The sequence below is a fragment of the Coptis chinensis genome, chromosome 2 (assembly GCF_015680905.1).
Source record: "Coptis chinensis isolate HL-2020 chromosome 2, ASM1568090v1, whole genome shotgun sequence".
Classification (NCBI taxonomy): domain Eukaryota; kingdom Viridiplantae; phylum Streptophyta; class Magnoliopsida; order Ranunculales; family Ranunculaceae; genus Coptis; species Coptis chinensis.
Genome location: NC_141457.1, coordinates 107293270 through 107312296, shown reverse-complemented (window position 1 = coordinate 107312296; position 19027 = coordinate 107293270). Strand labels below are relative to the sequence as shown.

At 36.4% G+C, this 19027-nt stretch overlaps 3 pseudogenes across 1 annotated transcript; 2 read left to right on the top strand and 1 right to left on the bottom strand.

Moving 5' to 3' along the window:
• The first annotated feature begins 8201 nt into the window (after positions 1-8201).
• Positions 8202-12144, top strand: LOC147520224 (rop guanine nucleotide exchange factor 1-like; annotated as a pseudogene). The gene is made up of 5 exons (XR_015212530.1): positions 8202-8958; positions 9042-9158; positions 9244-9780; positions 10523-10876; positions 11464-12144. The product of XR_015212530.1 is annotated as a rop guanine nucleotide exchange factor 1-like (transcript).
• A 1185-nt stretch (positions 12145-13329) lies between these two features.
• LOC147520223 (polyubiquitin pseudogene) lies at positions 13330-13959 on the bottom strand (annotated as a pseudogene).
• A 3523-nt stretch (positions 13960-17482) lies between these two features.
• On the top strand, positions 17483-18810 carry LOC147520222 (DNA (cytosine-5)-methyltransferase DRM2-like; annotated as a pseudogene).
• Positions 18811-19027: the final 217 nt, after the last annotated feature.

Genomic DNA, 19027 nt, shown 5'->3' with positions numbered 1-19027 from the left:
AATTTGTATGGAGACTCAAGTTACCTTTTCGAATTAGATTTTTCTTGTGGCAATGTTTGCAGGGTGTCATCCCCACAGTGGATCATTTGGCATCTCTTCATTTTCAAGTTTATGCTAGATGTACTCTATGTGAGACTACTTGAGACTCCATTTCATGTTTTTTCGAATGCACTTTGCAAAGGTCGTATGGTGTGGTACAAATTGCTTGACAATGATCGACGACGTCCTATACTCTTACTTCGGATTTTAAACAAAGAATTTTCCGGATGTTTGATACGAAGGAAGCGCAAACAAGGGGATATTCAAGTTTGCCCCGCTAGGACCGGGTTTGTGGTTCATTTGGCTTGCAAGGAACGACTCACGTTTCAACCGCAACAGTCCAGATCCTATTTTTTACATCAGAAAGATTTATGGACAGCTGCAAATTCTTAAAGACATCCTCGATGAAAAAGAACACAAGGAGCTTATCACTATATATATTAAGTGGCATCCACCTATTGAAGGGTGGGCAAAACTCAACACAGACGGAGCTGCCCTCGCGAATCCGGGATTCGGAGGTGCTGGTTGTGTTTTACGAATGGCTAATGGTCAGTTTATCATGGGTGCTGCGATCCCAATACTTCACACCTCCAACAATTTGGCTGAGTTTTTGGCTATGTTATATGGTATCCATTTGGTTGTGAGACTCGCGATCCGCAAGATTGAACTGAAACTGATTCTCAATTCTTGTACAAATACATGATCTGCTACAACGGTCGATACAAATTGGTCGTTGGCGAAAATAAACAGGGAAATCATGTCCTTGTTACAAAATTTTGAGGAATTCAGAATTCTTTGGTGCTTCTGAGGAGGGAAATTCAAGCTGGACCTGTTTTGCTTCTCATCTTTGCTAGTTTGGCATCGTCGATATCGTGGAAAGCACACCCGCCAAGCAGAAAAACACATCTTGGTCTTTAGATGACTTAAGTTTTTACCTCCTTTCTCTTCGGTTTGGTTACATCGATCACTGTTTTTGCTTTTTCTTCCACCCTAGCTTTTTGATGCTTGGGGCTTTTGTAAATATAGAATTATAAATAAATAAGATCTTAGCTTTCGATCAAAAAAAAAAACTCATACCTATTGTAATCCATAGGAGTAAACAAGATCGTGAATTGCAAAGGTTAGTTCATTAATTTGTTTGTTTTGTTAATTGATAATTTCCGTAGTTAAGGTGCATCTAATTGTCTAAACTCTCTATTTTTTTTTTTATCATTTTTGTTTTTCTTTTGCCAGACTATAGACCATATTCTGAACAAACTTACAGAACTACACCATCTTCAGTTGAAGTGCACGTGTGTGCAATCATAACCTATGTGCACTTGTGTTTTCAAAGCTAACTAATAAATTAAAGTACAAAATTACTTTTAGACCCTTAGCAAATATAACTAGAGAGTAGAGACACTTGCTCTATTTTTCTTTTTATAGTCAAAATTGACAATACAAAAAATAATGATATGCTCAAGCCCTCAGGGAATGGGAAAATTTTCAGTTTTACCAAGAGTCGAGTGGGAAGGGTGTGGTTATTCAATTTCTTGTATTGTCATTTATTGTCACCTGTTGTCCAACCATTGGTTAGTTATTCAAGAGTGTGTGAGTACGGACTAATTTCTTTTTGTACCAAAACTCAGGGGTGAGCCAGGGTGTACCCTGGGCCCCCTGGCTCCGATATATATATATATATATATATATATGATTGGCAAGTCTATTTTAAATAAGATCAGTAACTCTTTGATATTGGCGGGTTCGAACTCAAACCTCTTATATCATCACCCAAAAGTTTTACCGATTTTAGTAGTCAACACCTGGTATGAAATATATAAAATATAAAAATATATTTTTGCAATAATCGAACACGATTATTTATTTTTTAGATTAAATAATTGAATTTTCACAAAAAGGATAACGTTTATCATTTTCACGACCAAAGAATACAAGTCCAACATATTGAGTATATGTATGATGTGTTTGTTTATCAGGAATCAGGATTTTAGGAATAGAATTAAATAGAATTCTTATTGAACCACTCCCTTTTGGCATAATTGGGACCAATATAATTGAATTCTAAACATACTCCAACGTCTTTAACAGCGACAAGGGATGCCCGCCTGGCTGACTGGCTCACATGGGTGTTGTTATAAAAATCATTTAGTCTTGGTAAAACTATAAATTTCACTTTCCTTAAGGTCTTCAGCATACCCATTATGCTTTGAATTGTCAATTATGTCTATAAAAATTACCTAAAATCTAGAGTACGCATGTTGTACTTGCGCTATCACATATGGGCCCTCTAATAAGCAAGAGGTGAGGGTGTATTGCATGGTAAAATTTATAACCAAGGGATGAGATGCCAGCGCATCCCATATTGAGGGTGTACTCTAGAACTGCTATAAAAATTAAAGACCAAGCAAGTGTCTCTAGTGTTAGAAAAATGGATTTGCACATATCCATTAAGATATGAATGAGTAATTTGTCTTCCAAGTTATCCTACATTGAGATGAAATGAATTTATCTTGAAACAGTATATAAAGTGAGAAAAATCTTTTCAAAATAGTGCACTGGTTCGAAACAGTGCATTATGCCGAAAATGTGCGACCTTTCGAAATGTGCACTGGTTCGAAACAATGCATCATGCCGAAAAGGTGTGACTTTTAGAAATAGGCACTGGTTCGAAGCAGTGATTTATGCTGAAATGGTGTGTCTTTTCGAAACATGTGACTTTTCAAAGAGTTGCTTACTTTTTTCCAAGAGTCACTGTATTGTTTCAAAGAGGCACCACTCACCTATAAATAGTGGATAAATTTGGAGAGAAAAAAATACACCATATCACACAGAGTTTCGATCTTTCTCTTCTCCCTATGTTCTTAGTCAAATACTATGTTGTGTTCACTGATTCTATAGAATTGAAGTGATATCTTTCTATAGAAGGAAATCCGTTATATCTTGAGAGACAGTTTCCCATCAACCTTCAAGCACTATGAGGGGGAAAATCTATCTTAAAGACATAGTGAATCTTCACTAGGCTCGGATTTAATTATTGGTAAATTAAGTTCATTAGTTGAACTAAAATATTTGTTTGCTTATTGATATTAAAGGTTTGTTCATATCAATTTGATTTATTGTTTACTTAACAATAAGTATATTTTTGGAATAAATTTCCTACATCTAGTTAGATTTGCCAAGGTTCTGAAAGTAATTTTGGAATTTATTAGTTGGTTTGACTTGAACACGATTGCATTTGAAACAACAATTGCACATGGCTTCCACTTACACTTCAACTGAAAAGATAAATATGGTAGTGCTACTGAACCTACTCTAAGTTTGTCACATGAATGTTTGCGTACTCCTTTAACCATCAATCCATAACAAGCCATAGTTTGACAAAAGAAAAACAAAAAATGAGAGCAACAAAAAAGTAAAAGAGTATAGATATTTAAATGCATCTTTTATATATAAATTAAATTATCAAGGGAGGGGTTTTAGGGACATATTTTATCTTGACACGTAAACAAACTCAAAATTGTTAGGACATTTATAAATTTTGGATTAGGCTAATTTTTGGTAGATAAAATCTCATAAATATTATAAACATTGTCACAAATAATCAAAAAAATTAAAAATATCTAAACTCGCCAAATATAATATAAAAAATTGTGAAAATGAACGGTCTACAAATAGTCAGATTTTATAAATTGTTAACTACATTTTGCAAGTTTGAAATTTTTTAATTTTTTTGATTATTTGTGACAATGTTTAGAATAGTTAGGAGATCATATCTACACAAAATTTGCCTAATCCAAAATTTACAAATGTCCTAAAGATTTTGAGTTTGTTTACGTGTCAAGATAAAATATGTTATTAGAATCTCTCCCAATTATCAATTAAGAAAACAAACAGTTTAATTAACTAACCTATGCAATTAATGACTTTGTTTACTCCTCAGTAAGTTAATTGTTCTTTCAAATTAAAAAAATTTGTTACATAAACTTGAATATGTTTTGATTTTGAATTTTTTTGCAAACTAAACTAACAATTGTATGTTTGCATAAAAAAATACGATAGATTGACAAATAGAAAAGTAATAAATACATGTACACTCTAATTGAATTGAGTTGAAAACTTATAGTGCTAATCGGCTCACCCTGGAATAAATTCCGACACTGTTTGAGAGACTCTTGTTAATCCAACAAAATTGTACATAGACTACGTAACTATCAAATACAAAAAATAAAATATGAATTGAATTCCAATAATTTATGAAAGTTTACTAAACACACATTTTATAAGTTGGAATCAAATTCTATTATAGTAGATTCCATTTTAATAGATTCCAACTCTACTATATTCTTAAGTAGTTTCTACTTTCAATACCAAACACATTTGTGATTTCAAATGGAATCTCATAATTCTACCTAATATTTTGGGTTTAAAAAAAAAATCAAAATAATATAAAAAATGGCATTGTAAATATCAAGATTTAGTCAGAATCTATCCAAATTCTGGTTGGAATACTGATTTTTGAAACTATAGGCATTCTAACAATTCCAAAATCGTGAACTATATGACTCTGAGTATATCCAGATAACCGATAACGCCACCTTGTAGTAATGTTAACAAATTTTTAACAATAAATACTGTAATAAGATTTTTCAAACACCAGGGTTTAAGAGTACTCGAGGTTTAAATCCCAATTTTACATGTTGACGGTGTTCCACATTACTTTCCATTTCAGCCATATCGGTATTGCTACTAGATCCGCTTCACATATGGCAAGATGCATGTCCCGCTCCATTGAACAAATTGGTCATCATCTCTACAAAATTTACTTCAGCATCACAATAAAGATTTTCCCATTCTTCCTGTTAATATTGAGCTTTGGTTCTTTGACCAAAAAAAAAAAAAAATACTTTGGTTCTCCACAGTCCACACGACCACACCTCTATCTTTAATATGTAATCTACTTTGTATAGACGCTGCGAGTGTTTGTAGCTAAGGTTTGGTTTAATTAATAAAAGGAGGTTTATTAGAAACTTTTCTCTTTATTTAAATTTTAAACAGAGGTTCTACAAGCTCATTTGTCCACCCAGATGGAGGGCTGATTCCAGCATACATATTTGCCGTTAGCTGGTTACTATATATTTTTGGGAAAAAATAAAAATCAACAAATGCATTCAAATTTCAACTTTCAAAACCTTGGTAGACCAAATCACCAAAGTACGCGCAAACATTCAACAACCTTTGACCCTTGGTCTAGGTCAAGACTTTGAATTCTGGTGCGTCATGAGATAGTAAGTGACTGTTAAAAACTAGATGCACATCTACATATGATTTTTTTTTAGTCCTATTACTGACGACCCATATTGTGTTCGGCAGACTCTAAAAAAAAAACAATTATTACAAGTGTGTCATTAGTTTTAAAAATCCAAAAAAAAAAAAAAAAAAAAATATTACAAGTGTGCTATTGGTCTCAAAAAATTGAATTCGAAAACCCTAAACTTAAATGAGTGGCTAGATCGTTCGTTGTGCAAACCCAACGATGTGGCCACACTATTTGGACTGAGTCTCCAACGATGTGGCTACACCGTATGGACTACGTTGGAGACTTAGTCCATACTCTGATCATGCAATTGTCATTTTAGATTTGAACTTTGAAAAATATAAAGTTACGTTTTTGGACTTAACGACCACACCGCCGCGCCCGTTTGGACTAAGTCTCAAACGCCAAAAAATATAACTTTATATTTTTTCAAAGTTCAAATCTCAAACGGTGTGGCCACACCGTTTGGACTAAGTCTCAAACGATGTGGGCCGACCACATCGTTGGGTTTGCACAATGAACGGCTTAGCCGGGCCGTTTAAGCTTGGGGTTTTCGAATTCAATTTTTTGGGACCAATGACACACTTGTAATATTTGTTTTTTTTTTGATTTTTTGAGACCAATGACACACTTGTAATAATTGTTTTTTTTGTTAGAGTCTGCCCAATACAATATGGGGTCTGTCAATAACAAATACTTTTTTTTTTGCTTCATGAGAGCAAGTCCAATGGGGAGCAGCTATAATGGGTTGCTAAAACGGTGCCACATATGTCCTTTAGCAGCCCAACTAAATTTGGCACCCCAAATTCGAAAAATCAGTCTAATGGAGACTTTTAAGCAGCTGTTAAGTTCGGGATACATACGACAGATTTTCTACCGTTTGTACATTAAATTGCAACGGACAGCATAAACTCTGATGTCTATCTAGTCCAGACATCCGAACGGCTAGAAACGGTTAGTTTTTCTGAAATTGCAACTACTTTACACAACTCTCCTACTATTTGCTCCCAATTCTCATACAATTTCTATTTGCTCAAACTACAGCAATCACTACTCCAAGTACAACAATGGATCCAAATGAACATGCAACTACATCAAAAGAAAAGAAATCTACAAGGCTCGTCAATTTTTCAATTCAAAAAGACGAAGTTCTTTACAAAGCGTAGATATATGTTAATGAAGATCCAATTGTTGGTGCGGGGCAACGAGTCACACACTATTGGGAGAGAATATTAGAGAAATTTCAAGAGAAAGTTGACAAAAACAACAAGAGAAACAAGGATTTGGTGTCCACTCAATTTGGACATATCCAAAAAGCTTGTAACTGGTGGGCGGGAATTATCTCATCTTCAGAGAGGACCGCAAGAAGTGGCACAACGATCCAAGATCGGTTGGCCAAGGCAAAAACAACATATATGTTAGCTCATAACACACAATTTCAATTTGAGTATTGTTGGGTCATCCCCAAAGATAGCCCAAAATGGAATGAAGAATTGGATAGTCGGTCCATAACTACATCAAGGAGACGAACCAATGTCATTCTCGATGTAGATGACGAAGTCATGCCTTCAACGCCCGCAACATCGTCGGCAACTCTCGGTGACGTTCCAATTGATTCATTTCCTACACAAGTTGGGGATAAAAGTGGAGGTGGAGGTAGATCCTAAACCTTATACGAAAGATATCAAGAGAATACTTCGGGTATTGCATAAAATAATCCCTCATAATATTATTATGAGCGTCGATTCGATCACGATAAATGTACTTTCTACCGGAGACCGAACTTCGATGATCACAAGTTGCTTCGTACATGTCTTGCAATAATGAGAAAATAGGTTCGAATATGTTCTCATCGTCATTCATCATGTTCTCATTTTCGGATGATGAGTTCGATTCAACATAGCGATAAGAATAAGTTATTTTGAATGTGAGAAAAAATGTTGCAAAGTTGAGAATGAATGTGAAAAGTGTGAGTGAAAGCAAAATTGAGAAATTTGTAGCCTATAAAGTTGACATAAGAAATGAGGTTGGTGATTGAAGAGTTGATGGTTTAGGAGTTAAGGGTTAAGGCTTTGATGACAAGTAAATGTATGTGAGTGAAAAATTGGTTGAATTTGGCTAAACCTAAATCGGGTTGAGTGTCACGAAAGGTATGGGCCGATGCGATTAATGCGCGTCGGATTAATTTAATTAAAATAGAAGGCAGGGCGATATAATTTACGTAGATGCATACATAAATAACCAACAGACGGCAGAAACTATGCCGTCTGTCTCCCATAACTTATTATGGCAGCTGTTAGCAAAGGTCTTAATTTTGGTTAGGGTTTCGACTCTTTCTAAATTTAAGACCATTTTAGCAGTCCCATTAAAATGACATTTTTATGATTGGGGTGTTATATTTGTCTTTAACAGCCCATATAACCCCTATTGGACCGGCTCTTACGAGATAATAAGTGACTGCTAAAATATAGAGGTCCATCTACATAAGGTCTACCGTAGGATCAGATGGTCAGAATCACCAAAATGAATTGATTTCTTGACGCAAGATATCTATCTCGTTAATGATGCACTAAATAATTTTCTGACACGTAAACCCATACACATTTTCTGACTGTACAACTTCTATACATGAAAATCACACCCCCACTCTCCGCTTTCCCCAATCCAACAGCCATAAAGTGAGTTTTGAGTACCAACATTCTACGTAACCGTATCGAAGACCGAATATTTTGCCAAATGCCAACAAAACACACACACGACCGAAGTCCATAACAGTCATTTCACCTACACAGCTTGCTACACTCACTAAAAATCAAACAACAAACCGCTAATTTCGGCTCTTTTACAACGTACAAAACTCTCCCGAAATCAAGAGCGTCCATTATCCATAGAAATCACATCAAATTCGAACACAGGTCCCACTCGGTTATTACGGCATAGACTGATGATAGGCCCATGAGACGTGTCAGCTAACGTGGAGTAGGTTAGCTGATAAAATTTGTCGTTTTCAATGTACCGTTGTTTTAATTAAACGTCGTTACAAACGGACGTGACTTTGTTTTTTTTTTTTATAGTTTTACTTTTGCGGCAGTAATCAGTAGAGCAGAAGTGTAAGCTGAGGTTTTGAGGCGTGCTTTATTTTTATGCTTTATTATTGTCCTCTATCTCATTCATTCTCTCTCTCTTCACTGCACTTCTTGGATCACGTGGGTCATTATCACCGTTTCATCAAAAGAAAAATGAACGGTTGAGATCTCATTTTAGTCATATTTCATCACTAGACTTGACTTGTTTTTGGTTTTTGTTTTTTACAATGGCGAGTGTATCATCTTCATCTGAAGAGAGTGAGAGATTTGGAGAGAGTTATAATTTAAGTGCAGATGTGAGTGAGTCAGAAAGTTCAAGTAGTTTTTATTGTACAAGATATAATAATGAGCATGAAGGGGCTTGTTCAAGCTCTTTAACTTCTTCCCCATTAGTTGTTACTACTACTACTACTGGTACTTCCAGTTTCCCGGTTCAACCGTTTATGTTACCTGTTATTGGTGGTAAAGATGTTGTTATTTGGGAAGAAAAGAGTGAAAAACTCGACTCTGATTTATCTGGTAATAATATTATCTATTATTTTTTTACTGCTTTGTTTTAATTTGAGTAATTAAACTAATTATATTTTGAGTTTTGGGTACAGAGCTGGAAATGATGAAGGAGAGATTTGCTAAACTTTTACTTGGAGAAGATATGTCAGGTGGAGGGAAGGGTGTTTGTACTGCCCTTGCTGTTTCTAATGCAATTACTAATTTATCTGGTTAGTTATATATTTTTTTGTCTCTATTATTTTTTAATGTGACATTTTTTGATTTATTTATGTATTTGGGGAAAAAAAATGGCAGCAACTGTGTTTGGGGAGTTATGGAGGTTAGAGCCATTAGCAATACAGAAGAAGTCAATGTGGTGTAGAGAAATGGAATGGTTATTATGTGTAAGTGATTCGATAGTAGAACTTATTCCATCTGTTCAAGAGTTTCCAGGTGGAGGGACATTTGAGGTTATGGTACCTCGACCTCGTTCGGATCTTTACATGAATTTACCAGCACTTAAGAAGCTAGATGCTATGTTGTTAAGTATGCTTGATGGGTTTCGTGATACGGAGTTTTGGTATGTCGATAGGGGGATAGTTATGGGTGATGGTGAAGATGGTGATGTGTATCCTTCGCCTTCGGCAACGGTAGGCCTTCGGTTAGACAGGAAGAGAAGTGGTGGCTTCCTTGTCCTAGAGTACCTCCTAATGGGTTATCGGAAGATGCCAGGAAGAGATTGCAGCAATGTAGGGATTGTACAAATCAGATTCTTAAAGCGGCTATGGCTATTAATAGTAATGTGCTTGGGAGATGGAGATACCGAGTGCTTTTCTTGAGACTTTGCCAAAGGTAATCATCTGTTCCTTTTAGTTAATGGTTATCTGTATATTGTGTTCCACTGGTTATAATCGAGGAGCATAAACATCTTAAAATTACTATGCCACGAACATTAGTGTCTTGCATTCAAATATTGCTCTGTTTTGATGTGAATTTTAGCCATTCAGTATAGTAGAGAAGAGATCAGTCTAATATAAATTTTCATTTGAAGTTAACCATTATAGGTTTAGGAACAGGTGATTGCTTCTCGTGGAACTGAGTCATTAGTAATTTTAACTAGGAATCACTTGTTTGTTGTCCTCCTTCATAACTCTCGAGATGTAGCACCACCTGGGCGACTGTGGCTAGGTATTTAAGGAAATGTGTGGATAATAGCTTGGGGACTGAATGTGCTACTCGCTTTATTAATGAAATTTCTTGTTTTAAAGAATAAAAACAATAAAAACGAATGTTTTCTGGACTCTAATGGTTTTTTTTTTTGATGGGAATCATCAAAATCATACTGGAAACCTAATTTTATGGATCAAGTCTGACACTGAACTTTCTAAAAAGATTTGAGTGCATACCGAATTGTGGTTTTGAATAGGAGTATGATGGTTAATTGAAATTTTGTCTGGATGTGAAATTATTTGCTATTCTGACTATTTTACCACGTACTATATAATTGTCTTGACTACCTTACAATTCGTCGTATATGTTTATCTCATTGGTAATTCCATGTTGATTTATTTTTTCATTTATTTTGTTTTTGCAGACAGGAAAAGCTTGTTTGGGTGACATTATCTACCGCTACGTCACTGCTGAGAAATTCTCGCCAGAATGTCTCCTTGATTGCTTAGATTTGTCTTCAGAGCACCACACATTGGAAATAGCAAACAGGATTGAGGCTGCTGTGCATGTTTGGAAGCGAAAAGACCAGAAAAAGCGTTCAAATCACACAAAAACTATGCGGTCATCTTGGGGCGGCAAGGTTAAGGGTCTAGTAGGTGATGTAGAAAAGAGTCAGTTTTTAGCAGATAGGACAGAAACTCTCTTACACAGCCTAAGGCTCCGGTTCCCTGGTCTCCCGCAGACTGCTCTGGACATGAACAAGATACAATACAACAAGGTATGGTTTTCTTTTTAACATCTATAAAATATTGAAGAAAGTGTAGTTCTTATAGTTGATAGTTAATTTGAACTACTAGGCATGTTGTAGTGGTATAATGTTACTCAAACATTCTGGTGCGTGAGGTCTCAGGGTTCAAACATGCTAACCTTAAACTGGGATGCTGAACTCATCACATCTTTTTTGCTTATACGTTGTCCAGAATCAGGCCATTGAGAAGACCCCAGCCACCAGGATAAAAAAGTCATACTAATTCTTATTTTGCTAATTTATTTGTTCTTGTTATTTCCACTCTCTAGCCGAATGTAAATTGTTCATATTTCACGAAAAGGTGTTTTCAAATGCCATCTTTTACAGTCAGAAAGTTGGTGGATCCCACCTCAATGGTGAAATTACTTTGTGCGAAAATTTCTCCATGTTAAACACAAGGTTAAAGGTGTTAGACAACACTGTTAACTTACCTAAAGAAGGTCCTTTGCCAGCCTTGGTAAATTATCGTTATAATAGCTTGTTTGTTTCTACACTACTTTAATAATTTGTTCATGAATATAATCTATAAATTTTAATTTTGCTCTTCCCCTTCCCAGGATGTAGGGCAGTCTATCCTTGAGAGTTACTCAAGGGTGATGGAGAGTTTGGCATTCAATATAATGGCAAGGATTGATGATCTACTCTATGTGGATGACGCAATTAGGCAATGCGTGGCAGCAGAGTCGATGTCCATGTTTGGGAGAGGAGGATTTCCCATACAGAAAAAGATTTCACCTAGCCCCTTCTCAATACGTCATACTCCTTATGCGTCGCCATTTGCGACTCCTACCTTCTGTTCGTCTACACCAGTAGGTGGAAGCCCCAGAAGAACACATCCGTCATAAAAGAAGATCAGTCATCTGGGCATGCAGGATGGTAAAAATTGATTTCTGCTGAAGTGGAGAGGATGTGGTCTTATGCTGGAAACTTGAGTGCTAGAAGAGATAGTGGAGATGCCCCAGAGCGAGATTGATTAAGTTATTTGTCAGCATTACAAAGTTGGATCCGGAGTACTTTTGAGCGCCTCTGAGTTGGGAAGTTCGGTAATTAAGGTTGGTGGCGCTGGTATTGTATATTCTTTATATGTGAAAACAACACAGTTTAAATTTTTCGATGTTGGCTTAGGCACTTAGCATCAGGGTTAATTGAGGATTACAGCTCGTCTTTGTAACAGTACTAACGCTCTGTTTGTTCTTACTCCTTCAGAAAATTAACGGTCTATTTTCAGGAAAAATAAATATATATGAACCAGTAAAAGAGGGGCGGACGGTGTTAGTAACAGGGTAGTAAGAGGATTAAACATTTAACTATTGTAGCGTTAGGGAGTGATTCTGCATCCCATGAACTATAATTGAAATTGTGTTCAACCACTTGCAAACTTACACAGTTACACTACACTCTGCTTGTGGCTCACCCCCTACTTTAGATCTAGGAAGCATGTGGCATTGTCTAAAATTCTATTACTGCTTGTCTGTGAAGGACCACCGAGTTTGGAACATATTAATGATCATTCACATGGTACACCATAGCACATGCATTTTTGTAATAATTGGTGTTTGCTCTTGTGCGGGTACGGGCTATTGCTGCCCTGTTTTCACTTACAAATTTACAATGGTGTCGATGGATCGAATTTGAATATAGACGAGTTCCATACCATTATCACTATCGCTATCAATATGAATTTCCCGATAGAGATATTGTAGTTTAGTAAGGTTGGTATATAGCATGGACCAAAATATCACCGATATATTTGATATATTGTTGATATATATTGGTATTTTAATATATTAATATCGATATTTTTGATATATATCTACCGATTATAGATTTTTTTTTCCGATATATATTGGAAAAAATATAAAATTTTATATCACTGATATAATTGATATATCTGATATTTATGATATATATATTGGTTGACTTTTTGATATTTTTTAATATAAATTCGATATTTTCAATATATTTCCGATATTATATTTCTAATATTTTAAATAGTTTGGACTGGTCACAAAAAAATAGATATATCCAATATATATCGGTTTTTGGGGACACCAATATATTCATCGATATCGATATTTTGGGCCTTGTTTTAAATTACATGTGTATAGATTCACATGAAGCAACAACCAACTAAAAGAGGACAACAACATGAATAAGAATATATATGAAGGCAATTAGGCAAATAAAAGGATTTCTAATAAAGCAAAAAAAGAAAAGAAACAAAACCAAACTTGAACATATGACACCACACTTCGTCCAAACTTGAATTCCAAAGAAACAAAACGATGCGAAAATTAAGCGTTCAGAACACTAAGTAATATTCAAAGACCACCTCTCAAGATGGAGAACAGAAGCACCCGTCACTGTTGCATTCCTTGGCAGAGTACTCATCCACCCTCACACCGATTATTCTTCTATCAATTTCAGTTCCCTGTCCTGTCCAAAATTGAGCCCTGTCCAAAATTCAAAACCATGTAAACCGTCGACCCGTTTTGAATGTTGCACTCTGCAAGGGTACGCCCATCTTCTAATAGTTTACGCCCATCTTTCAATTGTTCATCAACAAAAATCAGTTTTTGGATAGAAGGGGGAATACCTCTCTCGGTTTCAATCTTAACCTTGACTTCGTAAATGGTGTCACTGCTCTCGACTTGGAGAGTAGTGGTTTTCGGTTCTAGGCTCCTCACGAATATCTGTATCATCGTTGATTCCTTGGCAGAGTACGTTATGTCATCCACCCTCACACCGATTATTCTTCTATCAATTTCAGTTCCCTGTCGCTGAGTCCTGTCCAAAATTGAGCCCTGTCCAAGATTCAAAACCATGTAAACCGTCGACCCGTTTTGAATGTTGCACTCTGCAAGGGTACGCCCATCTTCTAATAGTTTACGCCCATCTTCCAATTGTTCATCAACAAAAATCAGTTTTTGGATAGAAGGGGGAATACCTCTCTCGGTTTCAATCTTAACCTTGACTTCGTAAATGGTGTCACTGCTCTCGACTTGGAGAGTAATGGTTTTCGGTTCTAGGCTCCTCACGAATATATGTATCATTGTTGATTCCTTGTCTCTTCTTTTCTTCTTTCCAAAGGACTTCTTATTAATATATTCTTCCTGAGCGCAGATAAAGACAGATGTTAGTGAATAATGACAGATCTCCAGAGTCCAGAATATATATAGACAAGTCGTAGACCAAATACAATGCGTTATAGGAGTCCAGCCCGTCTCCAATAAGGTCTTGGATTCGAGTCTGTTTCTAAATATGGATCTCCTGGCTAGGATTCAATCTAACGGTCGATAAATCAAGGGTCTGTAACGCCTCGACCACAGTGTGAGATCGAGAGATTAGTCCATTACTTAATTAGATTAGATTAGGAGTCTTAATTGTCTCTATATATATTATTACCAAATCTCCCCTCTCCAATTGAGGAAGCGTTCTAGAGTGTCACGTGTGATAACTAATTACGAAAAAGTAGGAGTGAAAAAGAATTTTTTGTTTTACTTTTAAAAAAAACACTATAAAATCGCAGATAAAGTAGGAAACATCTTAAAAAATAGGAAATAAACAAGGGCGTAAGTAGAATAAGAGTCCTAAAGCTAACCTCCCTCATTCTACTTTTGTTAGTTTCACCGAATATACAATCATAGGCTTCTATATTTACAACCTACAATCTTCCATTCGCTAATTTGTTAGTTTAACCAATAATGGTAGACACTATCTTTGAATCCCTAAGAGCATATCCGTTTCTTATCATTACTTTTGTTATATAAGTAGGTATAGGCAGTGGGCAACAATGAGGGACTCGAACACTAAAGATGATATGCAACAACCGATTGGCAGCAACAAATAACGCATAATCCAAGACGTGAGAATTCCCTGCCTTCAAGTTTATCTTCCATGCATCTTATTAAATTCTAGAGTTGAAATTGCGAGAAAAAGTTTCCCTCTGTGAGATTATAGAATATCGGTGTGGCTTCTGTCTGTCAATCTGGAAGGACTAGAAGCTGTATTGAATAATTGGTTGGGTGTGACTAAATTGTTTAGTGCTTTTTGTTTGATCAGGGACTAGCAAGACTGGGTGTTAGATAGCCTACAGTTGTGCACTTAGGAGTTCGTTCCAAGTATCAGGAATCCCAGGCAGGCACCAGTGCAAGCAATCCTGCATACCCTATTTGGGTCTAATGGTGTACTTTGATAAGTGGCCTTTGTCTTTTAGCTGAGATACAACAGTAATATCCAAGATCGCAGTAATGAACTTGCCCATAGTGCCTAAAAGCACAAGGCCCAGCTTTTCAGTTTTCACCTAGTTGGCTGTGTAATTCATACAGGTAAAAAAACAAGTCTGGAGACTGAAAGTTGGCAGTCCCCTGCAAAGGACCAGTAGGGAACTCTAAAATGTAGAAACATGTTAATACGGAAATCGTTTCAATCTACACGGTCAGATTGTCCTTACAAAGTGGGTCGGACTTCCTGTACGTTTCGGTTCAACTGCCCCCGAAAAAGAGATTGTTTCTTCTGAACGTTCAATCTGCCCTTAGTCCCTTACCCCTTGCCGATCTAAACTTTGGGACAATCTGGGCCAGTCAATCCCCAGTTCCCCACCCACTTTGCGACTAATATAGTTTCTTTGGTTTGGATTCTGTATCCAGGTAAATCAAGCCACCTTATGTATGCCATTTTCGATAACAGCCATATTTTTTTTTTATGATAATCATATAACAACCATATTCAAAAAGCATTCCATGAAAATAATATAGAGCATGGCATATAGCACATAATTTTGAAAAAGTTGGCAACATTTTAATTATATTAATATATTTTTGTAAAATATGTTTAATCTTATGTACTTAAGCTGTGGAACTAGTACTGATAAATGCTATCTCGAAAGATTAAACAGCTTCAAGTATTAGTTCTAAACTGTCTGTAGATATGGTGGGTGTTTGTGCGTGTGGTCGCTGCTTTTGCATGTGATTGTGGTGGGTGCATATAAGGTACTCTCATACTTTGTAATATGTATCTCCGTACGCCTTTGACTCTATGCATACTTGGAGAAAAAGGAAAGTTTGGTTTTGCACTGTATAACGGCCTGGGATGCATCATGCATGCAGTGTGTATCCAGAACTTATGTCATAGTAATGGCCCTTTTAGATGCTGTTAGTTTATTGTTTTGTATATGAGCCATTTATGATGGTATGTCCAGACAAATGTGAGAGCTCATGTATACTTAATTGAGATGATGTAGATTCCAGCTTCCTGACATTAAAGGCTTCTAGAGGTCCAAAACACATATACTTTGCTTGTATGGTTTGTTATGTTGTCCTTTTTCATGACCCAAATCTTAAGATGGTCATTTCCATATTCAAAACTGGTTCGAATTTGAAGTGTTCTTTCGGGGAGTACTTGAATTATCTACTTTTTTTTTTTTTTTTTCTGTTATTTAGTTTCTCCCACAATTAATAACTCAAACTATCTTCATGGTATGGCCCTTCTTGGTTTTCAGTATAGACATTTTTGGTTTTCAGTCATTTTTAAGTGATATGCTAAGTCTCTTTTCAGTCATAGCATTATTTCTGTGCGTGCCTTGTCTTAGATGCAAAAAGACCAATGTGTCTACGTTTCAAGTATTAACTAATTCTTAAGGTCCAAATCCAGTCTCTTCCATGGAAACTTTTTAGAAGTCTTGAGTCGTCCTGGATTTGGACTCAAAAGCAGTAACAGCAATTATATTTAGCCTTACAAGGATTCATCAAGACCTATTGTTTACACATCAATAACATGTCTACCGTATAATCATTCCCCTCCACCCGTGCATTCATGTGAAATCAGTTTGCTAAAAACATGGAATGTTCATGTTAGCTTGATGAATTGCATTTTTGACATGCTCTTTCTGTCAGCTCCCCGTGTTTTGGACTGAATAAATCTACTCAACATAGTTATGATATTTCCCAAATCTGTGAACTGTGCGATATAGTTTGATTATTTGACTGTCACTTAACCAAGTTTTAGTAGTAACTAGTGCAGCACTGCAGCTATATTGCCGATTTCTTTTCTATTTCTCATACTGTCACAATTTTTTGTGTTTTGCAGATTGTGAGACCTTAATTACAGATCTGGTAGATTTTATATATGCTGCTCGAATGCCAAAGAGAGGTGATTTTTCTCTTAGACAGGCTAGAAAGCCACCTCACCTGCTCCGGTCATGATGAGGACATGAGGTGCGGTTGTTATGACTCAATGCCTGTGTATGACATGATATGCATGCTTACTTAGTAGTAATCTTTCAGCTTTTCTTTTTCATTCGTAACTGAAAGCTCACTGTATTCATAATTTCCGTCCTTGGTGCAGGGATTTTCTTCTTCATAACGTTTTATTTTCTAGTTTTTTTTTTATTCGTCTGTTATACCTTCCAGGTCATCATCTGATTCCTGATGTTGTTGCGTTGCTTTTTTTAGAGTTGTGGTTGTGTATAATATGATGTATCTGCTTTTTATAAAAACTAAGAAATAAGAATAAATGCTTCTCTTTCATAACTGAAAGCTCAGTACAATCCTAATCTCATATTCTTTCTGCTAAATGATGCATGGAGTTATTTTGTTATTCATAACGTTTGCTTTTTACTGCTCTGTTATAGACACTTCCTGATTCCTCCTACATTCAGGAGAGGAAAAAACTCTTTGATGCAGAGGAAAGATTGGGAAGAAAACTGGATATGGAAGGAAGCGGCAACAGGAATCTAGAACAAATTGTAAGAGACTATGCGAGAGGAAGATGGAGTTAATATCCCTAATCTTATGATTGGGTGGAGTTCTGAATGAGCACAGACCAACGTTCCAGCGAAAGCTCCCTGAGGCAGCAATCAGGACACATGTTACTTTGAAAAAGTGGATTGTACTCCATTAAGGGTTTAGAGCACAATTTGTCGCTTTGTGTACAAAGTTAAACCTGAGTCTGTTGACTCGCTTGCAAGGAAAAGACAGTATCTTCACAACCTTCCAATCAGCAACAGATACCCTCTCAAATTGATTCCTCGATTTACGATTCAGAGAGCCTTACCACTGACGATGACCCTCCTTTAGAGACTCAAAAAAGTGGCCTTAATGGGACAGTAGAGATATGTTCAATTGCTTGCATACTTGTATTGGTATTGCAAACTTTACAGAGGATTAAAATGCGTAGATGCTTGGGACCAACACCTCCTTTTAGAGACTCAGAATTATGTCCTTTGTGAGTGTATGATCTGGAATTTTGGTGTGGACTGGCAATAATAGAGCAGCACCGTACCTGATGAGCCTGAAGAAATAGAGATGATTCTGGTACATCCAGAGAACCATACTATGGGATTCAGTGGAGCTGAGAGATATAAGTCCTTGGTACTTCATATCAGGTTTGCACTCTCGTACTCTTTCCAGTTTCTACCGTCTCTTACTATTTCTCATTACTTAGCTACCAATATATCTGTCGCAGGTTGAGACAGTGGCTTGCCATTTCTCTCTTTTAAAGAACATGTTTCCTAGTGGCATCACTAGGTTCTCTTTTCTGGGATTGGAGGTGCTGACTTTCCACTGCAGCAACTTGGTATTCCGCTGAAGTGCAAGAGAAGCATTTTTCGTAGCTGGTGGGAACAAACGAACGAGTCGAGTGACCTTGTTGAACATGATGTGCAACAGTTGAGTGCAGATAAGCTGGAGAAACTATGTCCCTTGGTGGATTTGATTTAGTTGTTGGGGGTAGCACATCTGCACATGAAACAATCTTACAGGTAGCAACCTCAGAAGTAGAGATGGCCTTGAAGGGGAGCCTCAATTCTTTTATACAACTTCTTTAGAATTCTGAACGTTTCAAGTGCATAATGGGGAACAACGGATCGATAGCCTATTGAAACTGGAGCAAGGAAGGACCTTCATTTCCTTATTCAGTCAAGTAAGTGCCCTCAGACCTTAATGACAATTCTCTAACCAGAAGATAGACAACTACTCTTTTGGAAATTATATACACGTGATGAAGTATTATAGGCTCTACTTTTGTAACAGTTGATTTTGGATTTTATATTTATTAATTGTACGTCTTTTCATAAGATCTAACAAATTGTTCTTATGTTGATCTAATCCGTGAGCGTGAGCG